This window comes from Marmota flaviventris, unplaced genomic scaffold, assembly GCF_047511675.1.
Source record: "Marmota flaviventris isolate mMarFla1 unplaced genomic scaffold, mMarFla1.hap1 Scaffold_236, whole genome shotgun sequence".
Classification (NCBI taxonomy): domain Eukaryota; kingdom Metazoa; phylum Chordata; class Mammalia; order Rodentia; family Sciuridae; genus Marmota; species Marmota flaviventris.
The window spans coordinates 64,492-81,741 of NW_027288126.1; the positions used below are offsets into that span (position 1 = coordinate 64,492).

Consider the following 17,250-nt stretch of genomic DNA (forward strand, 5'->3'; position numbering starts at 1 on the left):
AGTTATTATTCTGGCCCTAACCCTAAACCCAATGCTAACTTGAAAACTGACCCTTATCCTAACACAAACCCTAGCTCTAAACCTTATCCTAACACAAAACCTAACTGTAACTATAGAACTATCCATAACCCTAACTCTAAAACTATCCATAACCATAAAGCATGCTCTTTCATTACCCATAGCCCTAATGCTAGCCATAATTCTCACACAAAACCTAGCCCTAATCCTAGCCCTAAGTGTAAACCTAATAAAAATCTAACGCAAACCTTAACGCTAACACTTGCCCTAGCCCTAACCATAGCTCCAAATCTAACCCTTACCCTAAACATAACCCTAGCCCTAACCCTAACCCTAATCCTAGCCCTATTCCTAATTGTAACCGTAGCCCAAATCTTAGATCTAACTTTATCCATTACCTTAAACATAACTCTGAATCTAATGCTAATCCTAGCCCTAACCATAGCCCTGACTCTAACCATAACCCTTACCTTAGCCTTAACCCTAGCTCAACCACTACCACTTACCCCAACCCTAACCCTAGCCCTAACACTAACCTTATGCCAAACCCTAACTCTAGCCCTAATCCTAAGCTTAACCCAACCCATAACATCATCCATATTCTGACCCTAACACTAATTATAGGTCTAAAGCAGACCCTAATCCTAAACCTAACCCTACCAGAAATCTTATACCTAAACCTAACACTATCACTAGCCCTAAACCTAAACCTAATCATAAATCAAGCTATAACTCTAGCCCTTTACCTAAACAAAAACTTAGTTCTATCCCTAACAGTAACCCTTAACCTAATCCAAACACTAACCCTACCCCTATACCTAACCTTGTTCTAATTCTGGCTTTCACCCTAACCCTAACTCTAACCTGAACATTGACACTAACCTTGACACTAACAGTAAACCTAGCTCTAAACCTGACAATAAACCAAAATCTAAACTTAACACTAGACCTAACCATAACACTTACCCTACAAATAGATGCAATTAGAACCCTAGATCTTACATTACCTATAGCACTAACTCTAGGTCTAAACCTAACACAAAACCTAGCACTAATTTGAGGCCTAAACCTACCCTAAGCATAACCTTCAACATAACCCTAGCTTTAACCCTAACCCTAACCCTCACCTTAGTCCTTACCATAGCTCAAAACCTAAACCTTACCCTAAACATAAACCTAGCCCTATACCTACTGATGACCATAATCCTAGATTTAATCCTAACCATAATCCTAGCTCTAACCCTAGCTCTAACCATAGCCATTGCCTCAACTCTAATCCTAACTGTAATGATAACCCTAGCCATAACCCCAACTGAAACCCTAACACTAAACATAAACCTAACCCTAGACCTAACCCTAAACCTAACCCTTGATTTAGCCCTAACCCTAACTCAAACTCAAATCCTTACCCTAAACCCAAGAGTAAACCCTGCACTAAAACTAAACTTAACCCTAAACCTAAACTTAACCCTAAAGATAAACTTACATCTAAACCAATCTATTACTCTAAACCTAACCCTAAACCTAACAAAAACTCTAGCCCTAACCCAAAACCTAACCCTGACCATAACCATAACCCTAAACCTAGAACTAACACTAAACTTAACCCTCAACCTAGGACTAATCCTAGCTCAAAACCTAACCCTTACTCTAAACCTAACTCTAACCCTACGGTAAGCTAGGGTTATTAGCCTTAACCCAAACCTTAACCCTAAATATAGCCCTAATCTTAACCATAAATTTAGTCCTAATCCTAGCTCTAACCCTATATATTACCCTTATGATCATTCTAATCCTAATGCTAACTCGAGGCCTAAGCCTAAACTTATTGCTATCCTGAAACCTCTCCATTAACCTAAACCTACCCTGAACCCTAAAGCTAACCTCTCCATTACCCTAACCCTAACCCTAACACTCATTTGAGTCTTATCCTTAAACCTTAACCTAAAACAAACCTTAAACATGATCCTGATTCTAAAAATACACCTACGTCTAAATCTGAGCCTTACCCTAAGCCTAACACTTACACTAGACCTAGACAAAAAACTAACCCTAAATATACCCCTAACTATAACACTAGACCTGACATTATTCCTAGCCTTAATTCTAGACCTAACCCTACAACAAGCCCTTGCCCTCATCGTAGCCCTAAACCTAGCCTTAATCATATCCTAAGCCTAACCCTAGCCCTAACTCCAATTCTAACTATGACCCTACGTCTAAACCTAGCTATAACAACATCCCTTACCCTAAATATAACCATAACACTAGTCCTAATGCTAGGCCTAAACTGAACACTAACCCTAGTTCTAATCCTAGCCCTAATTTAGACCTATTCCTAAAACTAAATATAACCCTACCCCTAAGACTAAATCTAATTCTCGCCCTAGACCTATCCCTATTTCTAAACATATCCATTACCATAACCTTAACCCTAGACCTAACCATTGCCCTATCCTTAGAACTAGCTCTAACCTTAGATCTAATGCTAACTCCGAATCTAACCCTAAGCCTAAGCCTAAGCCTAACAATAACACTATCCCTAACGCTAATGCTAATCATATAACTAGTGTTAACCCTAAACCTAGGACTAAAACCAAACTGAGCAATACCCTAACCCTAAAACTTAACTTAAATCAAACCCTAACACTACACCTAGACCTAACCTAGCCCTTTTTCATATCCTAACTCTAACCTTAGAACTTACCCTGACCCTGACTCATTTCCTATCACCCACTCTAGCTCGAAACACCACCCTAAACTTAAATGAAACCCTAAATGTAATCCTAGACCTAATTCGAGTCATAACCCTAACCTTAAAATTAACCCTGACCCTGATTAATATCCTAACATTCACCCTAGCTCTAAACACCTCCCTCACCTTAAACCGAACCCTATCAGTAACCCTAGCCCTTATTTGAGTCCTAACCCTAACCCTAAAACTAACCCTGACCCAGACTCTGACCATAACACTAATCATATTACTGACTTAACCCAATACCTAGGCCTTATCTGAGCCATAACCCGACTATTAAACCTAATCCTAACCCTACCCTACCCCTAAACATAACCATAATCCTAGCTCTAGCCCTAGCTCTAACCCTATCCATTGCCATAACCTTAAACCTAACCTTAATGCTAACCCTAGGCCTAAACCTAAACCTATCCCTAATCCTAAACCTATCCATTACCATAATCCAAACTTAAACCATAAACCTCACCCTATCATTACCCTAACACTAACTCTAATGCTAATTTGAGCCCTAACTTTAAACCTTAACCTATCCCAAACCCTAACTCAGATCCTAACCCTTAAATACCCCTAGCTCTAAACCTGAACCTAATGCTAAACCTAACCCTTACACTACAGGTAGCCATAAACCTAACACTAAAACTATCTTTAACCAAAACCATAGATCTGATATTGGCCCTAGTCCTAATCCTAGCCCTAACCCTAAAAAATCCCTATCCCTCCACCTAGCCCTAAACTTAGCCTTATTCATAACCCTAACAGTAACCATAAACCTAACCCTAATTCTAACCCTCACCCTATCTCTAAACCTATTTATAATGCCATCCCTTAGCCTAAACTTAACCCTAACCCAAACGCTAGGCCTAACTGAACACTAAACTAGCCCTAATTCTAGCCCTAATTTAACCCTATCCCTAATCCTAACCTGAACCTTGGACCTAAGACTAACTCTAATTCTCACACTAGCCCTATCCCTAGTTCTAACCTTATCCCTTTCTGTAACCCTAACCCTAGCCCTAATCCTAGGCATAATGTTGCCTAATCTTTATATCTAGTCCTAACCCAAATCTAACCCTATCTCTAAATCTAACATTAAGCCTAAGCCTAACCTTAACACTAGCCCTAACCCTAACACTAATCATAAAACTAGTTCTAACCCTAACCTTAGCAGTAAAACAAAAGCGAGAAATAGCCCTAACATAAACCTTAACTTACACCAAAACCTAGCACTACACCTAGACCTAACCCTAACCCTAATTCAAGTCCTAACCTTAACTTTAATACTAACCCTTACTCTGACTCATAACCTAACACTCACCCTAGCTCTAAACACCAGCCTAACTTTAAACCAAACCCTTTCAGTAACTCTAGCATTATTTAGAGTTCTAATCCTAAACCTAAAACTAACTCTGATCCTGATTATGAACCTAACACTAACACTAGCTCTAAATACCACACTAAGCTTAAACCTAATCTTAACACTAGAATTTTAACCCCTAACCATAACCCAATAATTAACCCGAATTGTAACTTTAGATTTTACATAAGCCGTTGTTTTAACCCTAGCCCTAAACCTTACACAAAACTCACCTTACTCTGAGCCCTAAACCTAGCTTTAACCCTAACCTTTCCCCTAAACCTAGCCCTAAACCTAGCTCTAACCCTAACCCTTACCCTAAGCCAAAACTTAAACCTAATGCTAACACTAATCCTTAAACTAACCCAAACCATAAATGTATTACTAGTCCTAACCCTAGCACTCCTTCTAGCTCTAACCAAACCTCAAACCCTAACCCTAACCCTGACCCTTATTCTGACCCTAACACTAATTGTAGGTTTAAACCTGAACCTAACCCTAAACAGAACCCTTACACTAGCCCTACCAGTAACCTCATACCTAAACCTAACCCTTACACTAGCTCTAGACCTAAACTTAATCCTATATCTAGTAATAACTCTAGCCCTAGACCTAAAAAAAACTTAATCCTATCCCTAACAGTAGCCCTTAACCTAATCCAAACACTAACACTACCCCTATACTTAACCTTCTCCTAATTCTGGCTTTCACCCCAACCCTAACACTAAACTGAACACTGTCCCTGACACTAACACTAAACCTAGATCTAAACTTGACAATAAACCAAAATCTACACTTTACACTAGACTTAGCCATAACACTGACCCTAAAACTAGCCATAATTAGAACCCTAGATCTAACATTACCAATAGCAATAACCATAGGCCCAAAGCTAACACAAAACCTAGCCCTAATCCGAGGTCTTAACCTACCCTAAGCATAACCCTCACCTTAACCCTAGCCTTAACCCTATCCCTAAACCTTACCTTAGTCCTAACCCTAGCTCAAAGCCTAAACATTAGCCTAAACATAACCCTAGCCCTATCCTTAACCATAACCATAACCCTAGCCCTCATCCTAACCTTAACCCTAGCTCTAACCCTAGCCATTATCCTAACTCTAAACATAATGATAACCATAGCCCTAACCCTAACCAAAACCCTAACACAAACCATAAACCTAACCCTAAACCTAACCCTTGCTATAGCATTAACTCTAACTCAAACCCTAACCCTTGCCCTAAACCCAACAGTAAACCCATCCCTAAAACTATACTTAACCCTAAACCTAACCTTGACCCAAAAGCTAACCTTACGTCTAACCCAATCTACTACTCTAAACCTAACCCTAACCCTAATGAAAACCCTAGCCCTAATTCTAAACCTAACCCTGACCATAACCATAATTCTAACCCTAGACCTAACACTAAACCTAAACCTCACCCTAGGAATAACCAAGCTCAAAACCTATCCTTTACCCTAAACCTAACCCTTATCCTACCATAAGCTAGGGTTACTAGCCTTAACCCAAATCCTAACCCTAACTCTAGCCCTAGTCTTAACCATAAACTTAGCCCTAACCCTGGCTCTAATCCTATATATTATCCTTATGATAATCCTAATCCTAATGCTAAACCTAGGCCTATACATAACCCTATTGCTATCCCAAAACCTGTTCATTACCCTAATCCTAACCTGAACCCTAAACCTAACCCTATCCATTACCCTAACCCTAAACCTAATGCTCATTTGAGCCCTATCCCTAAACCTTAACCTAAAACACACCCTAAAACCTGATGATGACCCTAAAAATGCACCTAGGTCTAAACCTGACCCTTACCCTAAGCCTAAGAATTTCACTAGACCTAGACAAAAACCTAGCCCTAAATTTACCCTAACTGTAACACTAGACCTGACATTAGTCCTATCCCTAATTCTAGACTTAAGCCTACAACAAACCTAACCATCATCCTAGGCCTAAACCTAGCCTTATTCATAACCTAATATCCTAACCCTAGTCCTAAACTAATTCTAACCCCCACCCTACCTCTAAACCTAGCTATAACAACATCCCTTACCCTAAACATAACCATAACCTTAATTCTAACAACAGGCCTAAGATGAATATTGACCCTAGCCCTAGTCGTACCCTAATTTAGCCCTATCCCTAAAACTAAACATAACCCTAGCACTAAGACTAAATATAACTATCACACTTGAGCTATCCCTATTTCTAAATGTATTTGTTACCGTAACCCTAACCCTAGCCCTAATCTTTGTCCTATGCTTAGTCCTAGCCCTAACACTAGATCTAATGCTAACTACAAATCGAACCCTAAGCTTAAGCCTAAGCCTAACACTAACCCCAACCCTAACGCTAACCCTAAGAAGAACCATAAACCTAACCTTAACACTGAACCTAACTCTAAACCTACACCTAAGCCTATCCTTAACACTAACCCTAAACCTAACCATAACCCTAACACTAACACTAACCCTAACCCTAAACTTAACCCAAATTCTAACAATAACACTACCCCTAACTCTAACCCTAATACTAAACCTAACACTAAACCTAACAATAAGCCTTACCATAAACGTTAACCTAACCATAAACCTTACACTAACATGAACACTAACCGTAACCCAAACCATAACCATAACACTAACCCTAACACTAAACCTAACCCTAAGCATAACCCTCACCCTAACACTAAAACTAACCCTAAACCTAATAAAAAACACTAACCCTAATCCTAATCTAACCCCAATATTAATCCTAAACTTATCCCTAACAGTAACACTATTGTTAACCCTAATCCTAACCCTAACCCTAACACTAACACTAACACTAACCCTAAGCCTATCGCTAAACCTAAAACTAAGAAGAACCCTAAACCTAACACTAACCCTAAAATTAACCCTATCCATAACTCTAACAAATCGTAAACCTAACACTAACCCTAACCTAACCCTAACCCTGATACTAACCAGAACACTAATCCTAACCCCAAACCTAACACTAACAGTAACCCTAACCCTAACCCTAATCCTACACATAACTCTAACCTAACACTAACCCTAACCCTAAAATAAACACAAACTTTTGCCTAACCCTAACACTAACCATAACACAAACCCTAACCTAACACTCATCCTAAAGTTGACCCTAACCCTAACCCTAATCCTAACTAAAACTCTAACCTTAACAAAACCTAAGTCTAAACCTAAACTTACCACTAACCCTAAACCTAACACTAACACTAACCCTAACCCTAAAACTAATCCTAACCCTAACACTAACACTAATCTGAACACTAAACCGAACCCTAAATGTACCCCTAAGCATAACCCTAACACTAACACTAGCCCTAACCGTAACCCTACCCCTAATGTTACCCCTAACACTAACCTTAAACCTACTTTAATGCTAACCCTAACACTAACCCTAACCCGAACCCAAACCTAACACTAAACCTAACCCTAACAAAACTCTAACCCTAACCCTAAACCTAACAAAAACCTAACACTAACCCTAAAGCTAACCCTAAAACAAACCCAAAACATAAACCAAATCCTAACACTTAATCTAACCCTAACCCACACCCTACCATTACCCTAACACTATTACTAAACCTAACCCCAACACTAACCCATTCCCTAACCCTAACCTTAACCCTAATACTAACCCTAACACAAACCTTAACCATAACCCTAACACTAAACCTAACCCAAACACTAATCCTAACGCTAACATTAAGCCTAACCCAACCCTAACCCTAACACTAACACTAACCAGAACACTAACCCTAATGCAAAATATAACACTAACACTAACCCTAACCGAAACCCTAATTCTACACGTAACCCTAACCTAACACTAACCCTAACCCTAAACTTAACACAAACTCTAAACCTAACCCTAACACTAAGCCTAATCCTAACACTCATCCTAAAGCTAAACCTAATCCTAACCCTACTCCTAAAAGAAAGTCTAACCCTAACTGTAAACCTAACCCTAACACAAACCCTAAGTCTAACCTAAACCTAACACTAACCCTAATCCTAATCCTAACACTAACCCTAATATTAATACTAACCCTAACCCTAAACCTAATATTAATACTAACCCTAACCCTAACACTAACCCGAACACTAAACCTAACCCTAAACATAACCCTAAATCTAACACTAACCCTAAGTATAAACCTAACCATAACACTAGCCTTAACCATAATCCTAAACTTAATGCTACTCCTAACACTAACCCTAAACCCATTATAATGCTAAAACTAATACTAACCCTATCCCTAACCCAACCCTAACACTAAACCTAACCCTAAACTAACCCTAACAAAACCTCTAATCCTAACCCTAAACCTAACAAAAACCTAACACTAACCCTAAAACTAACCCTAAAATATCCTAACCCTAAACCTAAACCTAATGCTTAAACTAACCCTAACTTTAACCCTAACATTACCCTTCCACTAACGAAAAACCTAACCCTAACCATAACACTAACCCATTCCCTAACCCTAACCTTAACCCTAACACTAACCCTAACACAAAACTTAACCCTAACCCTAACCCTAACACTAACACTAACCCTAACCAATCTATAACCTTATCACTAACCCTAGTCCTAACCCTAAATCTAAACCTAACATTAACCATAAACTTAACCCTAACAAAAAACTTCAACCTATCTCTAAACTTAAAATATTGCTAACCCTAAGCCTAACTCTGACACTAACACTAACGGTAACCATAAATTAATCCTAACCGTAAACTTAAAACAAAACCTAATCATAACCCTATCACTAACCCTAAAACTAACCCTAACCCTAACTTAACAATAATCCTAAACCTAACCCTAACCCTAACAAAAAACCTAACACTAAACACTAACCATAACCCAACCCTAAAACTAACCCTATACTAACCCTAACACAAACACAAACAAAACACTAACACTTAACATAACCCTAACCCTAACCCTACACATAAGTCTATTCTAACACTAACCCTAATCCTAACACACACCCTAACCCTAACCCTAACACTAATCCTAAAACTAACCCTAAAACTCACACTAACCCTAACCTAATCCTAATTGTAACACTAACCCTAACTCTAAACCTAAACCTAACACAAATTCTAGGCCTAAGCCCAACCCTAACAATAACAGAAACACTAACACTAACTTTAACCCTAACCCTAAACCTAACACTAAACTAACACTAACCATAACCCTAAACCTAACCCTAACTCTAACTTTAAACCTAACACAAATTCTAGGTCTAAGCCTAACCCTAACAATAACACAAAGACTAACACTAACTTTAACCCTCACCCTAAACCTAAAACTAAACCTAACCCTAACCAAAACCCTAAACCTAACCCTAACTGTAAACCTAAACCTAACACTAAACCTAACCTAATCCTAACCCTAACTGTAACATTAACTCTAACACTACCCTTTACCCTAACACTACCCCTTAACCTAACACTAACCTTAATTCTAAAGCTAACCCTAAAACTAACCCTAAACCTAAATCTAATGTTAATCCTAACTGTAAACCTAACACTATCCCTAACACTAACCCTAACACAAACCCTAACCCTAACACAAAACTTAACACAAATCCTAAACTTAACCCTAACACTAAACCTAACACTAACCATAACACTAACTCTAACCAAAACAATAAAAAAACTCTAACCCTAAACTTAACCCTAACCATAACCCTAATGCTAACTGTAACCCTAACCCTAATTCTTTTTTTTTTTTCAGGATCATATAGTTTTTATTAACATTCATCAAATAAACAGAATTGACTAACAGACAACTGAAAATAAAAGACTAGATCTCTTGAAGTGCAAGGGCTAAAACAACTATTACTCATTTTAAAACCAAACGACTAGGGTTTACACTAGTGTAAAATAGACCAAGGATTGACACTGCATTTCTCTCATGCGTTGTTTATTTAAAATAGTGAATATTAAAATATGTGGGTTCTACATCTTATTCACAAAAAAGCCCCTCACAAATCTTTATGTTCTGTGTATGGAATATCCACCTCATGTACTATGAAAGTTTTATTTATGTCTCATCATAAAGTCAAAAGTAATGTAAACAGTAAAATTATAATAGGCTAATGACTTGCATATTTTCATATGGATGTCAATATATCTAAATAGAAAATAAATGGTGGTCCTGTCCACTATATTTTAAAAAATAGAATATCTTTCCAGATTTTCATACAGATCACTTTAAAGACAAGGTATGCAGGTTTTAAGGTCTCACAATCAGTTGTCAGAAAAACAGCAGTTGTTCCTGCAGTACCTCATTAGCATCTGACCCAATTATTTTTAGATGACATGATTTAGAAGACATATAAACCCATCTAAGAATTTGTAATTATTTTGAGACAGATGGTTTCAATGTTAACCCTAAAATCATTATCAGAAAGAATAGCAATGTGATGTAGAAGAACAACTAATCAACATGACTGAAAATATGTTTCAGAAAAACAATCTGGTCATATGGAAAAAAAAAAAATCACAGGTACAACCTGGTGAACATTCCCAAATAGGATATTGATCTGGTCAAGGCACACTATTTCTAAGCAGAATTATCAAATCAGGCTGAATTTAGACCACCTTTAAGGAACAGCCTATAAGACAGACCATAACTGGTCCAATTTCCCTTCAAAGCAATCTGGTACTATCCTACCCATTTCAATTCAAAGTTTGAAGTTAATTCAAGCCAAAAGACCATAGTGGAGCAAAAGTGAGCAAATGTGTCAACACTAGTACGTTCTTATTGCTGTATTAAGTTTGAAAATGAGCATACCTACCACAGCAGTATTGTTTCAGGAAGCAGGATAGGATCAGTGGTAAATTAGGAAAGACTATTAATTGCTCAATTAATAGAAAATTAAAAACCTGTTTCAAAATCTACAATAAGCCTGTATTTAAAGGAGTCATAATTATTACAACAGTGAGGTGCTGGGCTTTAGTTCTGTGGAACAGCTTTGCAGTGGACTCAGTGGCCTACAGGTATGGCTCACTTCCTGCCTCCTGAAGGGTGAATATGCTACACAGAGCTGTGATGGTTTCTACTGAGTGGTAAAATTCACAGAAATTCCACATTACTCATGTCAGAATCATTCCTTGTGCAAAGTTTGATGTAGATGAAGATAAAGTGGTTTCTGGGTCAATAACTGCAATTTCTTTCTTTTAGAAAGTCAATGGGTTTCTTGTGTAGTTCTATTCCATTGGCCCAGGTTTAATTTCATCCATCTCCATGAAAGCAAAACCACTTGGTGCTGGTAAACCTTTTTTTAGGCTTTTAGTGTTTGAATTCAAAGAAGCTAGCTGCGCCTTTGGTTAATTTTTCAATATGCTTCTGGAGCTCAATGTCCACATTAAAATGAACATATGTATCTTCTTTTCTTGAAGCCACAGGAGTATCTTGCACAGGAGTTAAATCTATACCGTTCAGATCATTTATACTAACTGCTCCAGCACCACTTTCTTCTTCACCTTCTCCAAATTCCAATGTCTTTCCTCACCAGGTGCTAAAATTCTCCTTCATGGGACAGGCTGAACATCAAATGGAAATTCTTTATTGTACTTGAGAAAATTCTTTAGGATTGGTTCTAGCTTCTTCAGGTCTTCCAGTTTAAATTCTTCCTGGGTCTATGTGGATCCTAAAGCTTGCACTTCGCAATTCCAAGCTTGTTGCAATTTGGCCTATGGTTTTCTTTTGCTCTTCTGTGAATTCAGAATTGTTGTGTTGAGCTTGGGCCTCTTTTTGTAGATGTCTTGCTAATGTCCCATACTCGGCTATCGCCTCTACAAGCTGGCTCCAAGAATCCAGTCGGCACCTGTCTGAAAACTGGTGCCCCAGCGCTGCAGGAGACTCTGGGTCACCTCCCACATGGCCGCTCCCCACCTGTTCTCTAACCCTAAACCTAACACAAATCCTAAGTCCAAACCAAACCCTAACACTAACACATACACTAACCTTAACCCTAACATTAAACCTATAGCTAACCTTAAACCTAACACTAATCCTAAACCTAACACTAACCCTAATATTATCCTAACATTAAACCTAACCCTAAAAATAACCATAATGCTAACCCTAACCATAACCCTAACCCTAAACCTAAACCAAACACTAACCCTAACCCTAACAGTAACCCTAACTCTAACACTAACCCAAACACTAACCCTAAAACTAACCCTAACCCTAACACTAACCTTAAACCTAAACCTAATGCTAACCCAATGATTAACCATAACCCTAACTCAACCCTAACACTAACCCTAAACCTTACCCAAACCCTAACACTAATTCTAACCATAATCCCAAGCCTAATATTAACACTAACTCAAACCCTAAAAAGCACTAACCCTAACCCTAACCATAACCATAATCTTAACTGTAACCCTAACCCTAACACTAACCCTAACCCAACCCTAACACTAACCATAATCCTAAATGTACCCCTAACTCTAACACTAACTCTAACCCTAACCCTAACCATAGGCCTTACCATAACCCTAACCCTAACACAAACACTAACCCTAACCCTAACACAAAACCTATCTGTAAACTTAAACCTAACCCTAACACTAACCCTAACCATAAACCTAACTCTAATACTAACCCCAAACCTTAACCCAACCCTTAACCTAACTGTAAAACTAACCCTAACAATAACCCTAATCAAAACCCTAACCCTAATCCTAACAAAAACCTTAAGTCTAACCCTAACACTAACCCTAATTTTAACACTAATACAAACACTAACAGTAACACTAACCCTAACCCTAACCCTACCCCTAACCAAAACACTAACACTAACTCTAACTCTAAACCTTGCTGTAATCCTAACAATATACCTAACCCTAATTCTAACCCTAAAAATAAACCTTATCCTATCTGTAACCTTTATACTAACCCTAACTCTGGCCCTAGCAAAAGCCTACCCCTAAACTTAAAACTAACACAAACCCTAAACCTAATCCTAACACTAAACCTAACCATAACCCTAACCCAAACCCAAATTCTAATTCTAACTCTAAAACTAATCCTAACCCTAACACTAACCCTAAGAAAAACCCTAAACCTAATCGTAAACCTAACTGTTACCCTAACACTAACCATAACCCAAACCGTGTTACAAATCCTAACTATTAACCTAAAACTAACCCTAACCCTCTCATCCTAACCATAACCCTAACACTAACATGAACCATAACACTAACCCTAACCCTAATACTAACCCTAACCCTAATACTAACCCTAACCCTAATCCTAACTATTACCTTAAACCTAACACTAACCCTAAACCTAACCTTAACCCTAACACTAAAACTAACACTAATCTTAACCCTATACCTAATCCTAACAGTAATCCTAACCCTAAACCTAATCATAACACTAATCCTAACACAAAATTTAACACTAACTTTAATCCTAACCCTATCCTAATCCTAACTGAAAACTTAACCCTAAAAATGAAACTAATCCTAAACCTAATTCAAACACTAAAATTAACCTTTATATAAACCCTAAACCTAACACTAAACCTAACCATAACAATTACCCTAACACTAACCTTAACACTAAACCTAAACCTAATCCTAAACCTAACACTAACTTTAAACCTATCCCTAACCCTAACACTATAATAAACCCTAACCCTAACACAAACACTAACACTAAATATAACCCTAACCCTATCCCTCACCCAAAACCTAACCCTAACCTTAACACTCACCATAACCCTAACACTAACACGAACAATAATTCTATCCCTAACACTAACACTAAACCTAATCCTAACCGTTAACTTAAACATAACACGAACCTTAAACTTAACCCCAACCCTAAACCTATAAGTAACCCTAACACTAAACCTCACACTAACACTAAACATAAACCAAACCCTAAACCTAACCCTAAAAATGCCTAAACCTAACAGTAAGGAAAACATTACCCTAAGTCTAACCCTAACCCTAACACTAACCCTAAAATTAACCCTAACACTAACGCTAACACTAACATTAACCTTAACATTAACCCTAACCCTAACTATAACAATAAACCTCACCCAAAGCTAATCCTATGACTAATTCTAACTCTAAACAAAACCCCAAACCTAACACTAAACCTAAAACTAACCATAATCCTAACCCTAACACTCACAATAACCCTAACTCTACCCCTAACCCTAACATTAACTCTAAACATAATCAGAATTCTAACACTAAACCTAACCCTATGTTTAACCCTAAATATAACCCTAATCCTATCTGTAAACCTAACACTAACCCTAAACCTAACCCTTACACATACCGTAACCCTAAACATAACCTGTTCCTAACCGTAACCCTTACCCTAAAACTAATCCTAAAACTAACCCTTACAATAAACCTAACCCTAACCATAACCCTAATACTAACACTAACACAAACACTAAACCTAAACCTAACCATAACCCTCACCCTATCACTAACCCTAAATCTACCCCTAACCCTAACACTAACATTAACTCTAACTCTAAACCTAATCATAATAATAACACTAAACCTAACCCTAATTCTAACCCTAAATATAACCCTAATCTTATCTGCAACCCTAACTGTAAGCCTAACCCTAACCCTTAAACATACCCTAACCCTAACCCTAACACTAACTCTAATTCTATATAACCCTAACCCTAACACTAAACCTAACACTAACCCTAACACTAACACTAAACCTAACCCTAAACCTAACCCTAGCCATAACACTAAACCTAAACCTAACTATAACCCTAATGCAAACACTAAAAGTAACCCTAATTTTAACCCTAACCCTAACCATAAACCTAAAACTAACATTATCCCTATCCCTAACCCTAACCCCAACACAAAACATAACACTAACACTAGCCCTAACCTAACCATAACCCTTTCCCTAACCTTAACCCTATCATAATCCTATTCAAAACCCCAACCTAAACCCTGACACTAATCATAACTGTAACCCTAACCATAAAACTAACCATAACCCTAACACAAAACATAACCCTAACACTTACCCTAACCCTAATCCTAAACCTAACAACAACCCTAATACAAAACAGGACCCTAAATTTTATCTAACCCTAACGCTAACGCTTACCTAGCCAAACCAAAATCCGAATCCTAATACTTACCCTAACACTATCCTTAACCGTAACCCTAACACAAACCCTAACCTAACCACACCACTAAGCCTAACCCTCACCCAAACCATAATCCCAACACTAACACTAACCCTAAATCTAACCCTAACCCTAACCCTAACAGAAAACCTAACCCAAACTATAACCCTAACCGTAACAATAAACCTAACACCAACTTTAACCATAAACCTTACCCTAATCTAACCCTAAAAAGAACCCTTAATCTAAACCTTTACCTAACCCTCACTGTAACCCTAACTCTAAACCTAACACTAACCCTAAAACTAACATTAACAGGAACACTAAACTCCATTATAACCCTAAACCAAACACTAATGCTAACCCTTACCCTAACCCAAACCCTAACACAAATCATAAGCCTAAACCTAACACCAACCAAAAGCCTAAACCTAACAAGAACCCTAAAACTAACCCTAACCTCAACCTAACACTAACTGTAACCCTAACCCTAACACTCAACCTAACCCTAACACTAACAATACCAATAACTTTAACACTAGCCCTAACCCTAACCTAACCTAAGCCTATACCTAAACTTAACCCTAAACCTAACAGTAACTGTAACCCTCTACATAACCCTATCAGTAACCGTAACACAAACCCTAAACCTAAACTTAACCCTAACCCTAAGCCTAATCCTAAAACTAACCTTAACCCTAACTTTACACTAACAGTAATTATAACCATAACCCTAAACCTAACCATCAACCTTAACCTAAACCTAAGCCTAAACTTAACACTAACTTTAACCATAAACCTAAACTAAACCTAAACCTAATCTTAACAGTAACACAAAACCCAACGCTAAACCACCAAATCTAAACTAACCATAACACTAACCCTAACCTAAAACTAACCCTAACCCTAACCCTATTACTAATTCTAACCCTAACCTTAAACCTAGCACTAACCCTACCCTAACCCTAACCCGAACAGTAAAACTAACCTTAAACATAAACCTAACCCTATCATGAACTTTAACCCTTATCCTAAACCTAACGCTGACCCTAAACTTAACCCTAACACAAACCTTAACCCTAACCCTAAAACTAAACCTAAACCTCACCCTATCCCTATCATTAACCCTAATATTAACACTAACCCTAACCCTAAACGTAACCTAACCCTAATCCAAAGGCTATCCCTAACCCTTACACTAACAATAAACCTAAACCTAAGCCTCACTCTCAACCTAACTCTAAACCAAACACTAACCATAACCCTAATCCTAACACTAACTTTAAACCTATCTATAAGCCTAACCCAAACACTAATGCCAAACCTAACCCTATCCCTAACACTAACCCTAACCTAACCCAATACCTACACCCCAACCTAACACTAACCCTAACCATAATCCTAACACGAACCCTAACCCAAACACTAAAACTAATCCCTAACCCTAACCCTAACCCTAAAACTAATCCAGACCCAAACCCTAATGCTAATTCTAAACATAACCCTAATCCTCAACCTAACCCTAACCCTAACCCAAACCATAACACAAACCCTAAATCTAAACCTAACCCTGACATGAACCCTAACTGTAACCCTTACTTTAACCCTAACACTAGCCCTTACTCTATCCATAAACCTAACACTAAACCTAACCCTAAGCTTAACTCTAACACTAACCCTAAACCTCATTCTAAACCTAACCCTAACCTAACACTAACCTTAAAACTAACCATAAACCTAAAACTAACCCTATACAAAACACTAATTTTAACACAAAACTTAACACTAAACATAACACTAACCCTAATCTTAACCATAACACTAACCCTAACCCTAACACTAACATGAACACTAACTCTAACCTTAACCTAACCCTAAACCTAACACTAAACCTAAAGCTAACCCTAACCCTAA

General features: G+C 37.9%; 1 pseudogene; it reads right to left on the bottom strand.

Moving 5' to 3' along the window:
- Positions 1-11,247: 11,247 nt before the first annotated feature.
- On the bottom strand, positions 11,248-12,076 carry LOC139704091 (axin interactor, dorsalization-associated protein pseudogene; annotated as a pseudogene).
- Positions 12,077-17,250: the final 5,174 nt, after the last annotated feature.